Source organism: Mustela erminea, chromosome 2 (genome assembly GCF_009829155.1).
Source record: "Mustela erminea isolate mMusErm1 chromosome 2, mMusErm1.Pri, whole genome shotgun sequence".
Taxonomy (NCBI): domain Eukaryota; kingdom Metazoa; phylum Chordata; class Mammalia; order Carnivora; family Mustelidae; genus Mustela; species Mustela erminea.
In genome coordinates this window covers 130,376,309-130,385,558 of record NC_045615.1, presented here as the reverse complement: position 1 = coordinate 130,385,558, position 9,250 = coordinate 130,376,309, and the positions used below count along the sequence as shown (strand labels likewise).

Here is a 9,250-nt window from a genome sequence, read left to right as displayed (position 1 = left end):
ACTGATCAAAATTAATCCCGCCTAAATTAAGAATTTACATATAAAAATTGAGAATTTAGAAGAAATTAGAATAAATATTCATTAAATGTTTGGATCTGTATTTTCTTTGTAGGCCACATGATTTTCACTCAAAAATGTGCCCATAGTGTCCCAGCACACAATAGGTATTCAACAAACACCTGCTGAACTAAAGATAACCTAGGCTGAGAAGGAAAAAAAAGCTCAAAGGAAAATAGGAAATATTTAATTATATTTAAAATTTTAAATTTCAACACATTAAAAATTAATGCAAAGAAGACTGCAAACCGTAAAAGCATTGGAAGTAAATATGATAGGTTAAAAAAAAATTTATTTGTTTGAGAGAGAGAGAGTGAGCACAAGCAGCGGGAGGGGCAGAGGGAGAGGGAGAAAGACTCACTGCTGAGCAGCAAGCCGGATGCAGGGCTCGATCCTGGATACCAGGATCGTGACCTGAGCCAAAAGCAGATGCTTAACCAACTGAGCCACCCAGGTGCCCAAGAGTAGAGATCTTTATTAAAAAGATAAAACATAAAAAAAAAAAGATAAAACATAAAAACATAGATGTCTCTGAATTTCAAGTTATCTCAGGCATTTTAACAGTTGGTTAAACTGTTTTAATAGGTGCAAAACCTTCAGGTCTGATATAAAACATCAATCTCAACTAGTTTGGAATGAACGGATTAATTTTAAGAACAAAGCCCAATATCCTTAGAATATTAATATTAAAAAACAAAGCAATTCTCAATATGCTCAATTCAGACTACAGTCCAGTTGCTGCAATATTTTTAAAATTTCAAACATGAAGGGTACCTAGGTGATTCAGTTGGTTGAACATATGACTGTTGATTTTAGCTTAGGTCATGATCTCAGTGACCTGGGATCGAGTCCATGTTGGGCTCTGTATTAAGTGTGGAGTTTGCTTGAGATTCTCTCTCCCTCTCCCTCTGCTCCTACCCTTGCTTTAGAGAGAGAGTGCACACACACTCTCTCTCTAAATAAATAAAATATTTTAAATAAAATATTTTAAAAAATGTTTTTCAGGGGCGCCTGGGTGGCTTGGTGGGTTAAGGCCTCTGCCTTTAGCTCAGGTCATGATCCCAGGATCCTGGGATAGAGCTCCTCATCGGGCTCTCCACTCAGTAGGGAGCCTGCTTCCCCCCTCCCCACCTGCCTCTCTGCCTACTTGTGATCTCTGTCTATCAAATAAATAAATAAAATCTAAAAAAGAAAGAAAGAAAGAAAGAAACCGTCTTCTTTAAAAAATTTTTTTTTCAAACATGGTAAAATCAGAATTATCTCACTTCTTAATACCACCATCTTTACCTTTTAATATTCCTTTTCTTAGTTTTTATTCATCTGTGTAATAATCTTTACCCAGATTTAATTATAGTGAGCATGTTGTCTCATTTTCCCCCTTAACAACAGGTCCAGAAGCATTTTTCCGTGTGCTGTATGGTAGTCATATGAATTATGATTCATTCACTGATGACTTCTATAGAACATTATACTGGAAGTCCTAGTTAGAGCCATTAGACAAGAAAAATAAATAAAAGTTCTGAAAATTGGAAAAGAAGTAAAATCATCTCTGTTTGAAGATGGAATTATCTAATATGTAGAAAACTCTATAAAGATTCCACCAAAAAACTGTTAGAACTAACAAACAAATTCAGAAAGGGTGCAGGATACAAAATCAACATTAAAAAAATCAGTTTGCATTTCTATATACAAATAATGAATAATCCAAAAGAAAAATTAAGAAAACAGGGTCTCCTGGGTGGCTCAGTGGGTTAAGCCTCTGCCTTCAGCTCAGGTCATGATCTCAGGGTTCTAGGATCGAGGCCCACATTGGACTCTCTGCTCAGCCTCCCCCTCTCTCTCTGCTGCCTCTCTGCCTACTTATGATCTCTCTCTCTCTCTGTCAAGTAAATAAATAAAATCTTTTTTAAAAAGAAAAGAAAAATTAAGAAAATTCAATTTATAATAACATCAAAAAGAATAAAATATTGAAGAATAAACTTAAGGAAGTGAAAAACCACTACACCAAAAACAAGAAAACATTGCTGAAAGAAATTAAAGATACAAGTAAATGAAAAGACATCCATCCTGTCTTCATAGATTGGAAGACTTTATACCATTTTGACATCTATACTACCCAAAGTGATCTATAGATCAACACATTCCCTATCAAAATCACAATGACATTTTTTGCAGAAATAGAAAAATCATTCCTTAAGTTGATATGGAATTGCAAGAGACCCAGAATAGCTTTTAAAAAAAAATTTAAACATGAAGAAAAAAGTTGGAGGTCTCACTTTTCTAGATAGGACCACAGAAATCATAGTCAAAACCGTGTGTACTGACATAAAAATGGACACACACACACACGCACACACACAAATAAGATAGAATAAAGAACCCAGAAGTAAACACTCACATGTATGGTCCAATGATTTTTGACAAGAGTATCAAGATTATTCAATAGGGAAAGAACAGTCTTTTCAATAAATGGTGCTCAGAAAAATGAATATCCAATGCAAAGGAATGAAGTTAGACCATTACCTTCCACTATATAAAAAAATCAGCTGAAAACTGACCAAAGATTTAAACTTAATAGCTAAAACGGTAAAACTCTCAGAAGAGAATAGACGGGGGGAGGGGGGCCGTGGGTGGCTCAGTTTATTAAGTGTCTGCCTTTGGCTCCAGTTGTGGTCTCAGAGTCCTGGGATCAAGCAGCATTAGACTCCCTCCCCCTTTATATGTGCATGCTCTCTCTCTGTCAAATAAATAAAATCTTATATTAAAAAAAGAGAGAGAAGAAAAGAGAGGAAAAGCGTCATTGGATTTGGTAATGACTTCCTGGATATGACACCAAAAGCATAGGCAATAAAAGAAAAAAATAAATTGGACTTAATCAAAATTTAAAACTTTGTGCAAAGGACACTGTCAGCAGAGTGAAAAGACAACCCATGCAATGAAAGAAAATATTTGCCAATTATATATCTGATAAGGGGTTAATATCCAGAATATATAGAGAACTATAACTCGACAACAGAAAAATGAGCCACCCAATTAAAAAGTGGGCAAAGTAATTGAACAGACAGTTCTCTAAAGAAGATATATAATACAAATTGCCAATAAACACATGTAAAGATTTTCAGCATCCATAATTATCAGGACAATGCAAATCAAAGCTATAATCACACCCATTAGGATGAATAATATGGAAAACAAAGGAAGTAACAAGTGTTGGTGAGGATGTGAAGAAATTGGAAGCCTCATGCACTGCTGGTGGGAATGTAAAATGGTACAGCTATTGTGGATAACAGTATGATGGTTCCTCAAACATAGGATCCAGCAATTTCACTTCAGGGTGTATGTCTAAAAGAATGAAAAAGCAGTGACTTGAATAGATATTTGTACTCCCATATTCATGGAAGTTTTACAATAAGCCAAAAGGTGGAAGCAACCCAAGTTTTTATCAATGGATGAACAAATAAACAAAACATGGCAAACACACTCAATGGAACATTATTCAGCCTTAAAAAGGAAAGAAATCCTGCTATATGCTACATGGATAACTTTAAATTATGCTCAATGAGGGGTGCCTGGGTGGTCCAATCAGTTTAAGCATCGGACTCTCGGTTTTGGCTCAGGTCATGATCTCAGGGTTGTGAAGCTGAGCCTCATGTCCTGTGGAGTCTCCTTAAGACTCTTTCTTCCTCCACGCCACCCCCTATAAATATATCTTTAAAAAAGAAATTATGCTAAGTGAAATAAATCAGTCACAAAAGGACAAATATTGTATGATTCATTCATTTTTTAAAGCCTTTTTAAAGTAATCTCTATACCCAACATAGGGATCGAATGCATGACCCTAAGATCAAAAGTTACATGTTCTTCTGGACTGAGCCAGCCAAGCACCCTCTGTGATTTATTTTTATGAAGTTCCAAGTGTAGTCAAATTTACAGAGACAGAAAATGGATTGGTGTTTGCCAGGGACTGGAAGAAGGGGGGATGGGAAATTAGTGTTTAACAGGCATAGAGTCTTAATTGGGAAAGAAGAAAAAGTTCTGAAAATAGATGTTGGTGATTTTTGCACAACATGAATGTATTTAATGCCATAGAACTATATTCTCAAAGATGGTTAGAATGGTAAATTTCATGATATATATATCTGTATATTTGTGTGTATATATACATCTGTATATGTGCATACACACACACACACACACACACACACACACACAAAACCATTCTTTTGGATTAAATTATGTCTCTTCAGATTCATATATTGAAGCCCTAACATTCAATGTGACTATATTTGGAGAGAGGGCCTATAAGGAAGTAATTAAAGTTAAATGAGGTCATAAGGGTAAGCCCTAATTCAACAGCATTAGCGTCCTTATGAGAAGAGACGTTAGGAGGGCCTGGCACAGAAGAAAGGCCATGTGTCATTTATAAGCCAGAAGGAGAGATCTCACCAGAAACCAACCCTGTGGACACCTCAATCTTGGATTTCCTACCACCAGAACTTTGAGAAAATAAATTTCTGTTGTTTGAGCCATCTAGTCTGTGGTATTCTGTTATGGCAGCCTGTGTAGAAACAGGCAGCTTGATACAACCACAAAAAAAGGTAAAAAAATATTAATAATTGGGGCGTCTGAGTGGCTCAGTGGGTTAAGACAATGCCTTCAGCTCAGGTCATGATCTCAGGTCCTGGGACCAAGTTCCACACTGGACTCTGCTCGGCTTCCCCCCCTCTCTCTGCCTACTTGTGATCTCTCTCTGTCAAATAAATAAAATCTTAAAAAATAAATAAATAAAATAAATAAAATATTTTTTAAAATAATAATTTTTTCATCACAAAACAAATGCAAGGATATGTAAAAATTCAAACCATACAAAAGTGTAAAAAGTCATAAGGAAGTCTCTCATCACCTACTCCTCTTCACCTGCGCTCCCTGCCCCCAGTAACCAATGTCAGTAGTTTTAGGAATATCTTCCAGAATGCTTTTATGAATATATAAAGCATATATTATTTGCAAACACTTTCTTCTTCTAGATCAAGAATCAAAGTAGGGTCAGGTTCAGAAAGGGAAGAAACTTTCAAGTTTGTTAATCCCTAGCACATAATTTAACATATTCATCCATTCCATTACCATTATATGTTTAGATGATTTCTTGATTTTTTTTCTCCATTATATAAAACATGGTTAACTTTTTAAAAATCTATTTAAGGGGTGCCTGGGTGGCTCAGTGGGTTAAGCCTCTGCCTTTGGTTCAGGTTATGGTCTCAGGGTCCTGGGATCAAGCCCTGCATCAGGCTCTCCACTCAGCGGGGAGTCTGCTTCCTCCTGTCTGCCTCTCTGCCTACTTGTGATCTCTACCAAATAAATAAAATAAAATAAAAATAAATTACTTCTATACTCAAGTTTCTTAGATCCTAACACACAATGCAACAACATTATCTATTCCATTACCAGTGATCACATAGGTTATTTCCATATTTTTATTTCATCATATAAGTGCAATTAATATCTTTACAATGTTATTAACTTTTAAATTACTTAAGTTCCTAATAGTGAAATCGAGCTAATGGATGTGATTTTTATAGAACTTCTTATACACACCTAAATTGATCTTCAAAAAGCTAACTGCCAACTTAAAATTTCTACCAGTAGCGCTAACAATACCAATATTAGATACTCCTATTTAAAAATATCTCCAGGGCTGCCTGGCTGGCTTGGTCAGTGGAGCATGAGACGCTTGATCTCAGGGTTGTGAATTTTTTTTTTTTTAAGTTTTTATTTATTTGACAGAGAGAGAGAGAGAGAGAGAAATCACAAGTAGGCAGAGCAACAGGCAAAGAGAGGAGGGGGAAGCAGGCTCCCTGCTGAGCAGAGAGCCCAATGCGGGGCTTGATCCCAGGACTCTTGAGTCCTGACCCAAGCTGAAGGCAGAGATCTAACCCACTGAGCCACCCAGGCACCCCAGAGTTGTGAATTTTGAGCCCCATGTTGGGTGGAGAGATTGCATAAAAATAAAAAATCTAAGAATCTCTATAAAGTAGTAGTTTACAAAGGAAATTTACTTTAATTTGCATTTATTTATGTATTTATTTATTTAGAGTAGGATCCACACGCAGCATGGAGTCCAATATGGGGCTTGAACTCATGACCCTGAGATCAAGACCCGGAGCTGAGATCAAGAGTTGGGTGTTTAACTGATTGAGCCACCCAAGCACACCTTAATTTGCATTTTGACGAGATCGAAGATTTTCAAGTATTAGTTATTTGTATTTTTTTGTATCTCAACTCTTTTTGTGTTCATACTCTATACCTATACAAGTATTAGCGGCATTGATTTCTTCTGTATGGATATGTATGAGTTCTTCATATATTATGGTATTACTTCTTTATCAGTATTTATTCCCAGTATTTTCCAAATGTTGTGTCTTTTAATTTTGTGTGTCCATGGGCATCTGGGTGGCTCAGTCAGTTGAGTATCAGACTCCTGGTTTCTGCTCAGGTCATGATCTCATGGGTCCTGAGATTGAGCCCTGCCTTGAGCACTGGGTTCAGCAGGGAATCCTCATTAAGAGTCTCTCCCTCTGCCCCTCCCCTGACTCATGTATTTGTACACATGGTCTCTCTAAAATGGATAAATCTTTTTTTTCACGGTTCCTTCTTTTGCCTCAAAAAGTGACATTTATTCCCTTCCCCCTCCTGCTCCTCTTCAGTCCCCCAGACTGAACCCTGGGTGGGGCTAGGTAGCAGGACAGCTCCTCAGATGAGGTCAGTGACATTGAGCGGCATCTCCTCAATGGAGGTGTTGTAGAAGGTCTTGATGTCTCAAAGAGTCCTCTTGTTTTTTTCTGTCACCATGTTAATAGCCACACCCTTACGGCCAAATCATCCACTGACCAATTCTGTGGATATAGTTTTCCCTGCTCGTGGGAAGGTCATAGTTGATGATTAAAAAAACCTGCTGCACATCAATGCCTCTGGCCTAGGTCCCGGGAGAGAACACGACAGCATGAGCTCGAGGAGGGACACAATTGAGCCAGAAGGGACTGCAGTTGAATGTAGGCAGCCAAAGGAAGTCAAAGGAAACAGACATGCCCTCTCCCCCAGCAACCTCAGGCATGCCAGATTTTCTTCCAACTTGCTGCTTTCCTGAAGAGAGGCATAAGCAGGCCCCCTGGAGAGGGAATCAGCTTGGATTAAAATGGATACATCTTTAAGAAAATTATTTATTGAGTAACTCTTTTGGGTCCTCTACCTCTTTGGGGGATTTGTACTGTCAAGAAACTTTGATTTACTATCACTCAAATCTTGCTTTGTTACCCCCCCCAAATAAATAAAAGATAATTTAATAAGTATTTATTCAGTATCTACTATGTTCTGGGTACTGTGGTAGGAATTCTATGTTATTCTTCAAATTACTTTATGTATAGAATCACACACATTTTGTCTTTCTATTGATTTAAGTTTAGAAATGTTGAGGTTTACCATTGGGCATAAACCATGTAAGACCCCGTATCACTGTCTGGGAATAAAGCTGGCCCTTTCTCTCTCATGGATTGCAAGAGGATGGTGGGCAGGGATGCAGTCATCCAATGCTTGGCTAAGGTTACAAGATCAGCCAGTCAAAGCAGTTCCCTCACATGGCTGGCAAGTTGGTGAGGCTGTTGGTAGAGGCTCTTGTTCCTCTCCACGTGGTCCCTTTACAGAGCTGTTTGAGTGGAGTTGTGTATACACTAGCTTCCCCCAATGTAAGCAATCCAAAAGAATGAAGTGGAAAGCTGCAATCAGTGCCTTTATGACCTAGCCTCAGAAGTCACACACCTTCAGCTGTATTCTATGGATGGGACCAGTACTGATTCAAAGGGCTGGAGGGGGACTACATTTCTAGAGGTGAGAATCACTGGAGGTTACCTTGGAAGCTGCCTACCAAGGATCCTAACATCTTAACTTTCCTGTAATATAGTTCATAAAGCAGGTATTGATAATTTTGCAACAACCTGTCCAATTCTAGTTTTGTGACATTCTGTTGTTTTAAACAATGTTCTCAAACACATCTGTGCTCATGAGTGCACCTAAGCATTTAAGACTTTCTGTTCCACAATTAAAGTTCCACACATTAAAAACCCTCTGCTATATAGTATCAGCACATGAACTGCATTAGGGCATTAAATCCCACCTCAAGCTCTGTAACTTTGAGGAAACAGAGTTAAAGATGGCAGAGTAAGGCCAAGAAGTTTGACTTCTACTTACTGGTAATCTGTAAATTAACGAAGAAACACTTTGAGTTTTACCAAAAACTTTTAATTTTCTAGAAATCTTTATCTGTGTGCAATACCTGCCTGCATTAAAAAGATCTTGCAGACTATACTACTAACTTGCTGCAGGTGACTCAGGCGAGAGGATTTAGAGTGGCTGGGTAGAAATTCAGAGAGGTAAAACGGCCAAGTCACAGTGAAAGGCAGTTTTTTACAGCTAACTTTCACCTCTTCTGCATGACAGGTGGAGGATATGCCTCTGTGAAACCTGTTTGGAACTTTCGCTTTTATTTTGCCACTGGTCCTGTTCTAATTAAAGTTTGTTCATTTATGGACCTAAAACAGAGTAGCCCTAGGTTTTGCCATTCTAGGAAATTTCCAGAGCACCAAAGGTTTAGCTGGGATACTAAGAAGGCCAGAATGGGGTGGAGGAAGGACCAAACTAGTTCCCAAAGAAGTGAGGTTTTTACTCCCCAAATAGTATCCTTATTCTGGCAACAAAGGCTAAGGGCTGCTGTCCAGCAGAGCTTCCCCCCTGCCCATTCCCCATCTCCCGACCAGCAAGCCATGGTTGGTGACATATTCCCTTTAATATTTCTCTTGAGCTTGATTTTAGATAGCTTTCCGGGTGCAAAAACGTTAGGTCGGGTAAAAGGGTTCAATAACTGCTACATTTGACATACTTTTGTGCATTGAACTAAATTCTCATCTCCAGTTTTCACCCGGGCCTAAGTGAGCCAAAAAAAATCCCCAGCCCCTTCCCCCCAAAATAACCAAACCAAAAACCAAACACTACACCACACACACCAACACAAAAACCCCACGACTCTACAGAGGTACCCTTTCTTAGCAGACACGAACTTGCGCCCACCTCTGCTTCTCCCCTCGCTATTCTAAGGGCTCGGGTCAGAGAGAGCTAGCAAACCACGCAAAGGGAGCCGCATAGC

The 9,250-nt window shown here is 38.4% G+C and overlaps 1 non-coding gene across 1 annotated transcript; it reads right to left on the bottom strand.

Annotated features, from left to right (window-relative positions):
* Positions 1-7,102: 7,102 nt before the first annotated feature.
* Positions 7,103-7,245, bottom strand: LOC116585454. The gene has a single exon (XR_004283641.1). It is a non-coding gene; the product is annotated as a small nucleolar RNA SNORA67 (small nucleolar RNA).
* Between the last annotated feature and the right edge of the window lie 2,005 nt (positions 7,246-9,250).